This window comes from Euphorbia lathyris, chromosome 2 (genome assembly GCF_963576675.1).
Source record: "Euphorbia lathyris chromosome 2, ddEupLath1.1, whole genome shotgun sequence".
NCBI classification, from domain to species: domain Eukaryota; kingdom Viridiplantae; phylum Streptophyta; class Magnoliopsida; order Malpighiales; family Euphorbiaceae; genus Euphorbia; species Euphorbia lathyris.
In genome coordinates this window covers 127,426,714-127,441,536 of record NC_088911.1, presented here as the reverse complement: position 1 = coordinate 127,441,536, position 14,823 = coordinate 127,426,714, and the positions used below count along the sequence as shown (strand labels likewise).

The 14,823-nt window shown below is 38.1% G+C and overlaps 2 non-coding genes across 2 annotated transcripts; one reads left to right on the top strand and one right to left on the bottom strand.

Moving 5' to 3' along the window:
• The first annotated feature begins 8,985 nt into the window (after nucleotides 1-8,985).
• Nucleotides 8,986-9,092, top strand: LOC136221390 (small nucleolar RNA R71). Its single transcript, XR_010685155.1, has one exon. It is a non-coding gene; the product is annotated as a small nucleolar RNA R71 (small nucleolar RNA).
• A 5,574-nt stretch (nucleotides 9,093-14,666) lies between these two features.
• On the bottom strand, nucleotides 14,667-14,738 carry TRNAP-AGG (transfer RNA proline (anticodon AGG)). Its single transcript has one exon. It is a non-coding gene; the product is annotated as a tRNA-Pro (tRNA).
• Between the last annotated feature and the right edge of the window lie 85 nt (nucleotides 14,739-14,823).

The following is a 14,823-nucleotide window of genomic DNA, read 5'->3' as shown; positions in this document are numbered from 1 at the left end:
CATCCGCCTTTTGGAGCTTGGCGATTTCTTCTTCTATCACTTTTTGCCTTTCTGGACCATGATTTCTCCGCTTCTGAGCCACAGGAACTGCATCTTTATCGATGTTGAGCTTATGGGTGATCACATCTGGGCTAATTCCCGGGAGAACTTCGTCCTTCCATGTAAAGACATCTTCAGCTTCACAAAGTACTTTGGTGATTGCATCTCTGATCTTGCCTTGTAGCCCCTTAGCTATTCGCACCTGCTTCTCCTCTGCCACAAAGTACATTTCGGTTTCGCCTAGGGCCATTATGACACGCTCCTCTTCATCTTCCTCTTCTTTAGATTAAGGGCGGATCATTAAGGATGCCGAATATGTTTCTTGGGCCACCTTTTGACAACCTTTGACCATCACACCTCCCTTGACCGTGGGAATGTAAAGTGTCAAATGGCGAATAGAGATAAGAGCTACAACTTCGGAGATAAAAGGTCATCCGAGGATAATGTTATAAGCTAATTGTCCATCCAAGATCGAGAACTCCAAATCTCCTCTCCAAACTTGATCATTATCAACAAGCTCACAATCCAAAGTTACTTGGCCTTTCATCGGTATGACCTGTCACTCCCAAAACGTCAACCACTGTTGGCTCCACCTGGACGGGGTCAATCCGGAGTCTGGCGAATGCTCCTCGGGTAATGACATTACATGAACTTCCTGTATCAATCATTACCCTCTTCATCTCCCAACCTTCAACCGTCATAGTGACGACCAGTGCGTCCGCATGGGGTGGAATCTCAGGACCTGCATCCGAGAAAGGGCGGTTTAATGATGTCCTATCAAGGGTGGTTGTCTTTGCCTTTTTCAATGCTGGCTGATAGCCAGGTCCGCCTGCTATGACATTGATGGTACCCTTTCCTTTCTTCGTTGGGTCCTCCTCGGATCTATCATCTTCTTTTCCTTCTGTTTGGATGAACCGATCCAATTTTCATCTTTCAATGAGTCGCTCAATTTCTCGAGCTAATTCCCAGCAAGCGTCTGTATCATGGCCATTTTTCCTGTGATACTTGCAATAATTTTTAGGATTCTTTCCTTTATTGGTGTACTCCCCTCCTTTTGGCTCGGGGTATGAAATGCTCCGTTTGTGCTGACTATTCTCGATCCACATAAGAACCTCGCTCTTAGAAGCATTGAGAGGTGTGAAGGAAGTGACAAACATCGATTTGTTCCTAGAATCCCTTCGTTTGTTCCGAGAAGAAGAATCCTGACGTTTGTCTCTGTCCCGATCCCGGGGACGAGATTCGCCTTTGTCCTTTTTTGGCGATGATGGAGAACCTCGGCGAATATCGTCAACCTCTATAAAGTCTTTGCAACGCTCCATCAACTCTGCCATGCTAGTAGGCTTTTTGCGGATGAGGTCCTCTTGTAAACTTTTACAGGTAGTGTTTCTCACGAAACATTCCACAGCTACGGAAATATCGACATCAACTATTTGTATACACAACTGGTTGAAAGTATCCACATAATCTCGGAGGGGTTCATTCGCCTTCTGCTTTAATTCGAAAAGCTTTCCGGATTTCACCACTGCAGGGATGCAGCTAGCAAATTTTGCACAAAATTCCCTGCTCAATTGATCGAAGCTGTTTATCGAGCCTGGAGGTAAAGATTGAAACCACAAATAAGCTGGACCTCCTAGCGTGGTGACAAACATTTTGCAAAGCACGGGCTCGGTGGCTCGATTGAGTCTGGCCAAGATTCGGTATTTTCGAACATGAGCCTCCGGATTATCTTTGCCTGTGTATATTGCAAGATTGGGAATCTTGAAAGCTCTGTCGGTTTCCTCTGCCTCGATCCAGGCTGCAAAAGGCGAATCCCTATTGGCGAATGGATTGTGCCTAGCATTTTCTTCGTTCATTTGGAGTACTAGGGCCCTCACTCTATCATCAAAATTCTTCGGATCCACCCTGGGGCGACCCCTTCGTGGCGATCTGCTTGGAGAAGAAGAAGAGGAAGAACTTGACTCAGACGATAGATCTGATGGCGAATGTCTTCCTGCATTACCACGTCCGCTCCCTGCCCTTCCTCCCCCATCTCCTCCACCACCTCCTCTGCCTGGTGGAGTTGGACCATTTCCTCCTTGCTGGCCTCCAGACGAGGTGTGTCCAATAGTTCCCGAAGATGGGTGTGGCGGTGGTCCACCTATATGAGATGTTATTTCTGGCCTTTTACTTCTTCTACGACCAGTAGATGGAGGTGATCTGCCACGGCGTGGGGATCCTGTTCGCCTATTTTTATCCTTTTTATGTTTTTTACGCATGGGCTCCTTAAATCCGCCAAGAGACGAATTTGTCCGCGGACGCCTGGGTACATTTGGTCCATCAAGATTAAACCTTGGAACCCCCGATCCGCCAGGAGGGTCCGTATCATTCCTTCGACTTCCCTCGCCTGGAAATAACTCCCTGATAACCTGTCGTCCGTCACCTGATGCTGTAGTAGTTATCATGGAATCAGTATTATGAGCTTGAAGGAATGAAGAGCCATGGGCACCTGGTCCCAGACCAAAGTTTAAAGGAGGTAAGGACGAGACAGATGTCGTAGATATCCTACTCCAATACGGAGGGACAGTCATGGATGCCCGTAGGCGGTTCCCTATCTCAAGCCCATATCGTGCCTCAATATCCTGAGCACACATATCGATGAAAGAGGCAGTGGGCATATTTCCATCAATATTTATTGTAGGAGCAGTTGTGCTTGTGCGTCCAGCACTAGATGGTGTAATTATCGGTGATTCAATCCCAGAGGAGGGATTTGGTCCTTCATTGGTCATGATGTTTCAATATGAACGAAAAAATCCTTTATTTGATCAAGGATTCCACGATCACCGCACCAATTGATAACACAGGAGAAACTTCTGATCGGATCACGTCCCTGTGAGGCGCCGTTGGGATCGGCCGGGGACACTCCGATGCCAAAGTCAGTAGAATATATGGAGAATAAACTATATTGACGAAGCTTAGAGAATGTAAGAAAGTAAGTGTACCTTGATAGCCTAGAAAGATAGGCTATATATAGTTGGGAAATTCGTAACCTCTAGGTAACTAGAAAGTCTCCATTAATGCTCATTTAATGGCGGTTACAAGTTACTCTTAACCTGGCGGTTAAGACAATTAATGATTCGTTTAATGATCATTTATGGCAGAGACGGCGGCCAGCCGTTATCAAGGTGAATGGAGAGATTCGCCTTAGAGATCCGCTAGCGGATCTCTTAGAGCCAATCCAGGGAGATCCGCCAGCCAGCCTCCTTTGCTACGTGGCACACTTAAGGCGATTATCTCTTTTGGTCCTCGTGATAATATCCCAATGTTATCAAAGTCATATCCCTTCCAGGATGGTGTTGAGTTGTGTCTCGGGGTGGAAATCCAAACCAATTGTGAAGTTCTGGATAGCCAAAAGTAAATACCTTCCCCTCACAACGAAAACTGAGACGAACACGTCTCTTGTTGACGAACCTAACTGTGGAGAAAAATTCCAGAACCCAATTTCCAATAATAGGAAATTTCATATGAACAAATTTGGTCCAACCCAAATTAGTCAGATAGCGATCAATTGCTTCGCTTATCCCGAGTTCCTCGTTCAGAAACTCGTCCAGATACATCATGCCAAAGAACTGAGCATATCTGAATTGCATAAAACGTTTCCCCTCGTCATGGTTATAAATGGGAAACCATGCTCCATGTCTATCGGAGATATCAACTTTCTCCTTTCGAGAAGGATTTTGTTTTTGAATGTTCTTCAAAGACTTAGTCATGTTTGTGATAGAAAAGAAAAATGAAGTCTGTAGGATTTGAGATCTTGAGAAAGAAATTTAGAAAGATGAAGTGAAATGGAAGAAGTCTGATCCTACAAGAATATATAAGAACTATAAGTGAAAGGTTATGTCTGTTAGAAAGAAATAGGTGTCAAAGTGATACCTCTTCGATTCAACTGACAGAAAATTTTAAAGAAAGAAGACTGTAATCACTTACAATTATTTCAAATGTAAAAAGACGGAAAATTTCTCAACTGAGATTTTCGGAATCTCAACTGAGATTTCCAAATCCTGGAACATAGAAAATCTCAACTGAGATTTCTGCATGTATAATTTCTAAATAACACTTAACACTTAATGAAAATTTTCAAAACATAACTAAATTAAAATTTTAATGTGAATAAAACTCATTTGTACTTAATGATAAACATATAAAAATAAAAATTAAAGTAAATAAGTTAAAAATAAAAATAAAATAAATAAATTAAAAAGAAAATAAATTAACAAGGAAACATAAGATAAGAAAACTATAAATTAAAAACATAAAAATCAAAGAAATTAAATTTTATAAAATTTATCCACGGATTCAATTGCTTGAATTGGAGCTCCGTCGAAATAAATTTTGCAACGATTACCATTGACCTTAAATCGGTCGCCATTAGACTTTTCTAGCTCCAATGTTCCGTAATCAAATGTTTGAACAACCAAAAATGGTCCAGCCCATCTAGATTTTAGTTTACCTGAAAATAATTTTAATCTAGAATTAAAAAGTAAGACCTTATCTCCAACATTAAAGTTTTTAATTTTGATTTTGGCATCATGCCACTTTTTAATTTTCTCCTTATAATTGCTCGCATTTTCGTAGGACAAATAGCGTAATTCATCCAACTCGTTTAAGTCAAACAAACGCTTTTTCCCTGCGCTCTGCAAATCATAATTAAGGGTTTTTATAGCCCAATATGCTTTATGTTCTAATTCAACCGGCAAATGACAAGCTTTACCATAGACTAATCTATAAGGTGTCATCCCGATAGGTGTTTTAAATGCAGTATGGTATGCCCATAGTGCATCGTCAAGTTTATGTGCCCAGTCTCTTCTAGAAGACGAAACTGTTTTCTCAAGTATCCATTTGAGTTCTCTATTTGAAATTTCTGCTTGACCATTCGTTTGAGGATGGTACGGTGTAGAGATACGATGGTGTACTCTATATTTTTTCATAAGTGACTCAAAAGCTCTATTTACGAAGTGAGTACCACCGTCGCTTACCATAACTCTAGGAACTCCAAATCGACAGAATATTGAATTTAAAAACTTAACAACTACTTTAGAATCATTTGTCAGGGTTGCAATTGCTTCAACCCACTTTGAAACATAATCTACGGCTACTAATATATAATTTTTGCCAAAAGAAAAAGGAAAAGGACCCATGAAATCAATTCCCCATACGTCGAAGATTTCAACTTCCAATATGTTCTTAAGAGGCATCTAATCTCTCCTTCCTATATTCCCCGTTCTTTGACATTTATCACAGCGGAGAATAAATGAACGGACATCTTTAAACAGAGTAGGCCAAAAGAATCTGCATTCAAGTATTCTAGCTGCTGTTTTGCTTACGCTATTATGACCTCCGTAAGCGCTAGCATGACATTCTATCATTATAGAGTCATGTTCAAACTCACTAACACATCTCCTAAATATTCCATCACCGCATGTTTTGAACAAGAATGGATCTTCCCAAAAATATTTCTTAACTTCTGAAAAGAATTTCTTCTTTTGCTGGTAAGTCAATCCATCTGGCACAACATGTGCAGCTAAGTAATTGGCTATATCCGCATACCATGGAGTTATGACACTTTGTAATTGCATGAGATGTTCATCGGGGAAATCATCTCGAATGCCTGATGTTTCACCGATGGGACCATTTTCATCCTCAAGTCTTGATAGATGATCGGCGACCAGGTTTTCAACTCCCTTTTTGTCTTTAATCTCAATGTCAAATTCTTGCAATAGTAAAACCCATCTAATAAGACGTGGTTTTGCATCTTTCTTAGCAAATAAATATCGTAAAGCTGCATGATCAGTATAAATAATAACTTTAGATCCTAACAAATAAGATCGGAACTTATCACATGCAAAAACTACTGCTAACATTTCTTTTTCAGTTGTGGTGTAATTTAGTTGTGCACCGGACAATGTGTGACTCGCATAATATATAACATGAAGTTTCTTATCCTTCCTTTGACCTAATACACATCCTACAGCTAAGTCACTCGCATCACACATAATTTCGAAAGGTAGATTCCAATCGGGTTTTGATATTATTGGTGTACTGACTAAAGCCGTTTTCAAAGTATTGAAAGCTTGTAAACAATCTTTATTAAAATCAAAAGTTGAATCCTTCATAAGCAAATTAGTAAGTGGTTTGGAAATTACAGAAAAGTTCTTTATAAACCGTCTGTAAAAACCTGCATGACCTAAAAATGATCTTACTCCCTTAACAGTGGTTGGTGGGGGTAATTTTTCTATAACTGAAGTCTTTGCTCTGTCCACTTCTAAACCTTTTTCAGAAATTTTATGACCTAAAACAATTCCTTCATCTACCATGAAATGACAATTTTCCCAATTTAAAACTAAATTCGTTTCCTCACATCTAGACAATACTTTATCTAAGTTTTGTAAACATGCATCGAAAGAATCTCCATAAACTGAAAAATCATCCATGAAAACTTCCATTATGTCTTCAATGAAGTCATTAAATATTGCTGTCATACATCGTTGAAAAGTTGCTGGTGCATTACATAGACCAAAAGGCATTCTCCTATATGCAAATGTTCCGTAAGGACATGTGAAGGTTGTTTTGTCTTGGTCATCCGGGTAAATGTAAATTTGAAAGAATCCGGAATAACCGTCTAGAAAACAGTAAAATGCATGACCGGCTATCCTTTCGATCATTTGATCAATGAAAGGTAGAGGAAAATGATCTTTCCTGGTTGCTTTGTTTAGGTTCCTATAGTCTATACAAACCCTCCAACCAGTGGTGGTTCGTGTAGGTATCAGTTCACCTTCATCATTTCTTACAACAGTTATGCCTCCCTTTTTAGGTACACAATGGATTGGACTAACCCACTCACTATCCGAGATCAGATAAATGATTCCATTGTCTAAAAGTTTAGTAATCTCATTTTTGACTACTTCCTTCATGTTCGGATTTAAGCGTCTTTGCCTATCCGCTTTAGGTGGCTTATCTTCTTCTAAATGAATTCTATGCATTACTATACTAGGATTAATTCCTTTTAAGTCTGAAATTTTCCATCCCATACTTCTTATCCTATTTCTAACAACATGCTTCAATTTTTCTTCTTGATCGCTTGTTAATTTGTTAGAAATAATTATAGGTAGAGAATCGCCTTCGCCTAAGAAAGCGTACCTTAAATGACTGGGTAACTCTTTAAGTTCTAATTTAGGGGGTGTTACAATTGAAGGTGGAACTGGTCCATCTTCTCGAATCAAAGGCTCTGGGTCCTTATCATCTAATTCCTCATCTATTATAGGTTCAATTATTTCTTCACTTTGAATTATATCATTGACACATTCCTCGACTAAATCAAGTTTCATACAAGCGAATTCCTCCATAGGGTATTTCATCGCTTTGTTCATGTTAAACTCGACCTTATCTTCTCCTATCCTTGAAACTACCTTCCCTTCCGACACATCTACTAGAGCGCGTCCCGTGTTCATAAACGGTCTGCCAAAAATTAAAGGGCAATTTACATCATATGCAAAGTCTAAGATAACAAAATCGGTAGGAAAAATAAATTTATCGACTTTGACTAAAACATCTTCAATTATACCATATGGCCTCTTAGTGGTTTGATCCGCTAATTGCAAAACCATATTGGTACGTTTGATATCTTCTTCTAAACCTAACTTGTTAAAAATAGACAATGGCATTAAGTTTATACTTGCTCCTAAATCACAAAGACAGCTTGGGAATTCAATATCTCCCAACTTACACGGAATAGTAAAACATCTGGGATCCTTGAGTTTAGTGGGAAAATTACTTGATACTATTGAACTACAGTCTTCAGTTAACGAAATAGATGAAATTCCTTCCCAACTGATTTTCTTTGAAATCAAATCCTTTAAAAACTTACCATACTTAGGAATTTGTGTTATTGCATCCATAAACGTTAAATTGATATGCAAATTTTTAAGTTTATCCAAAAACGTTAGAAGTTGTTTATCATAGTCCTTATTTCGGACTTTGTGTGGAAAAGGTGGTTTGGGTACAAAAGTTTTAGTACCTGTGTCAAATGGTATATTTGTGTTTAAGATATCTTCTTTGGACTTCGGTAAATCAGTTCCTTGTAATGTTGCATCTTTTGGCATTTCAGGCCCTTGATAATTTTTTCCTGAACGAAGAGTAATAGCCTTCACCTGCTCTTTCGGATTTTCTTCCGTATGGCTGGGAAGACTTCCCTCTTTTCGGGATGGAATTGATTTAGCAAGTTGACCAATTTGAACCTCCAAATTATGGATGCTAGATGAGTGGTTTTTAATAAGCTGATCGAATTTATTTTCGATCCGTTTAAAACCATCATCGTGATTACTTATTTTTCCACTGATAGCATCTATAAACTTGTCGATTTTAGAAGATAAAGTGCTAATCGTATCTCTTGACTGATTTTAATAATTAGTGGTACGATTTTGATTAGCACTGATATTATTGTTACTGTTATCTTTCCAATTAAAGTTAGGATGATTCCTCCATCCAGAATTATAAGTATTAGAATAAGGATTATTAGTTTGGTTTTGCCCTTGGACAAAATTTACCAGTTCAATCTCACTCATATTTTCGTAATCCACATCCGTTTGGATTGGATTACCATTGGTGTCGCGTGGTGCCATAAACTGGTCAATTTTATGTGATAAAGCATAAAATTGGGCTTGTAGCATCGCGACTGGATAAAGTTCAACTATACCTTTAACTGACGATGAGGTTGAGGATGATGGTTTTGCCACCAGCATATGTCCACGTTCCGCGGGCCACATACTGCTGTTGATTGCCATTTCCTCCAAAAGTTCTCTCGCTTGTGCTGATGTTTTCTTCATAAATAGCCCTCCCGACATAGCATCTAATGAACCCCTAGTTGTATGATTCAGTCCATTGTAAAATGTTTGCATTAAAAGTTCAGCGGGTAATTGGTGGTGTGGGCATAAACGTTGAAGTTCTTTAAAACGTTCCCAAGTTTCATAAATGGTCTCATTATCATTTTGAGAAAAAGATGTTAACTCATTTATGACTCTTGCGGTTTTTGCTAAAGGAAAATATTTAGATAAAAACGCTTGGGCTAATTGTTCCCAAGTGGCAAAAGTTGCGGCTGGCATAGAAGTTAACCATTCTTTGGCTCTATCCTTCAAAGTGAAAGGAAAGAGGCGAAGTTTGATTGCTTCTGTAGTCACATCTGGAATTTTAAAAGTGTCACAAATTTTTAGGAAATTTGTTAAATGGGTGTTAGGATTTTCGTTAGGTAACCCGTAAAATGTTACATTATTTTGCAACATATTAAGCAAAGCTGGCTTGATTTCAAATTGATTTGCGGTGATTCTGGGTCTAACGATACTATTGGTTACACCGGCCACACCTGGCCTAACGTATTCCATAAGTGTTGGTGGGTCTGTCATTTTTTCTGGCTCGGTATGTGTTTTTACTGGGGTCTTATTTTTGTTTTTCTTATTTTTCTTGTTCTTCCTAATGGTTTTCTCAATTTCTAGGTCTATAGGGTCTGGTGCAATGCCTGAATTTCGAGAACTGCGCATGAACCTGAAATCTTGCACGAACCGAAACTACCTACACAACAGAATTTGATAAATAAATAAATTAGTATATGAAAATTATTAAATTATAAAAGTTAAATAAGTATGTTTAAACCTAGATTCGAAATAAAACACGAAAAATTTAAAATTTTGTCGAAAAATTTGGCGTTCCCCGGCAGCGGCGCCAAAAACTTGTTGAGCGATTTCCGCAAGTGCACGGTATACGCTTGTACTAATAAAAGATATCGAACCCACAGGGAATGCTTTTTAACTAAAACTTTATTTAATTCGGTTTAATCACGTGTTTAGGTTTAATAAAAGAAATACGTTTAGTTGATGGGATAGGTTTTGGTAAATTAGGATTAGATAGAAAGATTATATCGAGTTTAGAGAACAATTCCGTTTGGAATTTTGATTACAAAACAGATACTTCCGTAATCGGAATGAAATAGATCTTATTTTCATAAAGCAAAGTAAACAACTTTAACTTTGTGAGATTATGGAGATGTAACAATATAATAATTTACTCAATTAAATGGCTTCGAACCATAGAAATCCTTCTAGCGTAGAGACGATTCCTACCTTAATCAAACTAGTGTTTTACTTCTGATAAGCCGCGATCAGCGATCATGTCATCCATAAAAACTAAATTTGTTAAGTGTTCAACAAAGTTCTTATAAGAATAAGATGGAATAGAACGTTTTAATAAAAACACCAATATATCATTTTGAAAATCATTTTGTCAGAACAATATCAAAATAACAACAGTAAGAATATATTGAATAAATAAGTATATCATTAATTGAAATGTGAATTTTCACAAGTTAACAGAGAAGTAGAAACTTGGATAGCATTGTAACGAAGACTTTGAGATCCAGGTCGTCAATCTTTCTCTCAAACTTCGTAGGCTCGTCAAACCATATGCGCTTCAGCCGTCAATTCTTCTCGCTGGATCTTTGGAATAGAGACTGGTCTCGTCCACTATCAGAATGAAAACTAAACTAATACTGTGTTTATAACTAATCTAAATACAATTCGTGTACAACACGATTGCTTACAGAAATGAAATCTAACTTTCTGATTCTTTTCTGAATCAGAAACTCAACATAATAACTTTCTTCTCTAATTTCTCTAACTTTTCCAACTTAACCAACCTTGATTTCTGAAATGGATCACTTATTTATAGTTGGTGAAGGGTTGTAAATGACGGGTCGTGTCTGCTGGTGAAGGGTTGCTTTTATCCGAACGAACAGACGCGTTTTTCTGAATTAAGCATGTGTTTTGTGTGCAGGAAGACTTGCTGTCGCGACTGAGATTCCGAAAATCTCAGTCGCGATAGGGGATATAGGGGCGAGCTTGAATACGTTGTTTTCCCCCAGTCTGGCCTCCGTAAGTCGCGACTGAGATTTTGAGAATCTCAGTCACGACAAAGAGTTTTCCTCCCTGGTGTTCGACTGTTTTTCGTCCTCCTCGAGCGTTCTTCTGGCTGATATGCATTCTCGGTACGTTTTTAAGGTTTTTCCTCCATTTTAGCTCCGTTTTAGCTCCGTTTTCGCTCCTATTTGGATTTTACCAAATATTTAGGTACCTTGCATCAAAGAAGTAAATAAAGACGTAAAAGTATTCCAAATGAATATAATTAGCATGATTTTAATGTAAATTTAACGTATTTATATATGATATTTTAGGTATATTTTGGGCTTAACAATATGAAATTTAGTGTAAGATTGCTTTGCTTCTTGCTTGCAGAACTTGCGTAGAAATTTGGTCAGCGTAATGGCTTGATCAAGTTCTGTGTATAATGAAGCTTCTGATGGCACTATTTATAGAGACGTCTTGAGGCATCGGTCATTTTGAATTTCGAAATAACCGTTGGAGGGAAACGGCTTCCTGTCGTTGTCATCCTGACTTGCTCAGAGCTCTCGGCCAATCAGATTTGAGTATCTTCTATCCTCGGTCAGCTCAACAGAATGTCTCTCCTTTTATGGTAAAGTCAACTGGACAGCATACTGTGTCGTCTGAACTTTACCCAAAGTGGAAACACTTTATCTGGAAGTTTTCCTTAGCCAACTGCTGTCTTGTACGCTTTGTCGAATCAACTCAGCAGCTTCGTTCCGAAGTTGTTCCTTGAAGGTCTTCTAGATCCTTCTTCCGCTGAGTTGCGTTTTGTCCATAACGACAACGTTTTGACAAACGCGGGCCGAGTTGTATTGAACCATTTGACTTGGGCTTTGACTCTTGTATTGGGCTTGGGCCTTTTAATCCTTGTGTCTTATAAACAATTTAACTCAACATTGAACAAACACATTAGTAGAATAAATCAAAGCATTTAAACTTAGTGTGTTTAGAATATGTTTTTAATTATACTTAAATAATTTTGTCAAATCAAAATTATGTGGAAAGGTGTTTCAACACTTCCCTCTATTGTTGGTCGTAACAGAAACCAAGTGTTTAGCTTCATTCGTGACAGGGTGGCATAAAGACTCAGGAGTTGGAAGGCAAAATTCTTATCACGGGCAGGAAAGGAGGTTCTTATAAAGACAATTCTTCATATGGAATGAGTCTATTTATCCTTCCTAAATCACTGTGTAATGAGTTAGAAAAGATGATGAATTCTTTCTGGTGGGGTTCGGGTGGTAACCAGGGTGGCGGTATCCACTAGAAGTTTTGGGAGCGGCTGTGTAGTCCAAAAGAGGCAGGAGGATTGGGGTTCCAAAATCTTCATCATTTTAACATTGCATTACTCGCAAAGCAGGGGTGGCAGCTTCTCACTTGCCCAACCTCACTGACAGCTCGGGTCCTAAAAGCTAGGTACTACCCTCATTGCTCCTTTCTAGAAGCTGATATAGACTCGAATCCCGGTTTTGTATGGCGTAGCCTGCTGGAATCTCAAACAATTATTCGATCTCGTGCTAGGAGGGTGGTAGGAAGTGGAGCGGACATTAATATTTGGGAGGACCCCTGGCTACTGGACCATAATAATCCCTTTATCGAAAGTGTAAAGTTGATGGGAATAATGTTTGATACTGTTAACATGCTCCGCGTGCTTGGAAGAACGATGTGTGATATGGATATGATTCGTGGATTGTTCTGTGATCATGATGCGACTCTGATCTCTGAAATCCCGTTAAGCTTTAGACAAGTGGATGATGCCTGGTGCTGGTCTGACGGGAGGTCGAGCCGATTTAGTGTGCGTGCTTGTTACAGATCCCTAGAAGCGGGCTGTGTATCCCCCCCTTGTGCTAAATAATGCAGTTGGTTGGAATCGCATCTGGAAATTAAAAATCCCACCTAAAGTCTGCAACTTCCTATGAAGAGCTCTAACATCTGTCTGTCGACCTGGAACGCACTCATGTTTCGATTTGCTCTAACTGTCTGTTATGCTTTCATATGGAGGAAACCACCTTCCACGCTCTAGTCGAGTGCCCGTGCGTGCAACGAGTATGGGATCTCTCGCGTATCGACAGATGGGGCTTGAGTTTTAATTCATTTCAGACCTTCTGGGCATCTACACTGCAGAATCAGCAGCAGGAAGCAATCGAACTGGTAGCAGCTGTTTGTTGGGGGTATCTGGCTGAACAGAAATAACAAGGTTTGGAATCAGGCTTCGTCTTCTGCTGCTGTTGTGTTTAATTCGACTGCCTCCTCTCTCACGAGCTGGAAGTCGACACAGTCACAGAGATTTAGAGGGGTTCCTAGCCCCTACGGTGGTAACAAGTTGGCTTTCTCCGCCTCATGGTGTACTGAAGATTAATGTTGATGGTGCTATTTTTGGAAGTGCATGGTACGCAGGTTTGGCACTACAGTTCGTGACGATTCTGGTCGGTTTGTTGCAGCAAAAAATGGCCAACTCTTCTGCCTCTTGGATCCGGCCCTCGTTGAAGCACTGTCTTGCCGTGAAGCATTAAGCTGGATCAAGGACCGCAGATGGAATGGTACGTTGGTGGAGCTGGACTCTTAATTAGTGGTTTACGCCTTGAAGCGACACTCTAATAATAGTTCGGTTTTGGACAATATAATAGGGGATTGCAAATCACTTATTAGTGATATAGGTAACTGTGAGGTTTTCTTTGTTCGTCGGTCAGTGAATCACTATGCTCATGTGTTTGCAAGAGTGGTGGCTTTAGAGTCTGATAGGGGGTCCTGGTTTGGACACCCACCCAATTTTGCTTGTAATATTTTTTCAGTGGAAAGTTTATAAGCAGCTCTAAATTCTTTAAAAAAACCAATTTTTCAAAAGAGAGTAATGGAAATGAAACATAAATGGTTAATTAATAAGAGAGAAAACCAATAAATATATACATAAATAAAAACTACAATTCATATATTCAATCGTCAATGGATATCTTTTCAAAAGAAAATATATGCATAAATAAAAATTACAATTCATGATTCAATCTTTAATGGATATCTTTTCAAGAGAAAATCCTCACTGGATAATAAATAACTATTAAAAAAAATAAATACTTTTTATACATATTGAATTTTAAATAATTTTTAATTTTATCATATTAAATTAATAATATCATAAAAATTGATGTTAAAAAAATATTATTAGTATAATTTTTATTAATATTATTAATATTGTAGCATGTTATGAGAATACGAATAAAAATAAAATTACAATTCATGATTCAATCTTTAATGGATATCTTTTCAAGAGAAAATCCTCACTGGATAATAAATAACTATTAAAAAAAATAAATACTTTTTATACATATTGAATTTTAAATAATTTTTAATTTTATCATATTAAATTAATAATATCATAAAAATTGATGTTAAAAAAATATTATTAGTATAATTTTTATTAATATTATTAATATTGTAGCATGTTATGAGAATACGAATAAAAATATATTTTTCACATGATTTTTTAAATTCTAATTAATCTGTGATTTTTTAAACCCTAATTAATCTTCTAATCATTAATTTCTGTCTTTTTCAATTATTTGATGAGTCCCATTTTGATAATAATGTAAAAGCTGGAAAGATATTTGTTGAGTAACTTGGACAGGATCTCAGTAATTTTCGTGAGAAAAAAAATAGATAAAAAAAAAATTTGGGGCATTCCGAGAATTGAACTCGGGACCTCTCGCACCCTAAGCGAGAATCATACCACTAGACCAAATGCCCTCGTTTGTTAATGGTTACAATTTGTATTTTATATACTCTAACAATAGTCAAAGTAGAGTCCGAGCATCCATCAGTCATCAGCAAC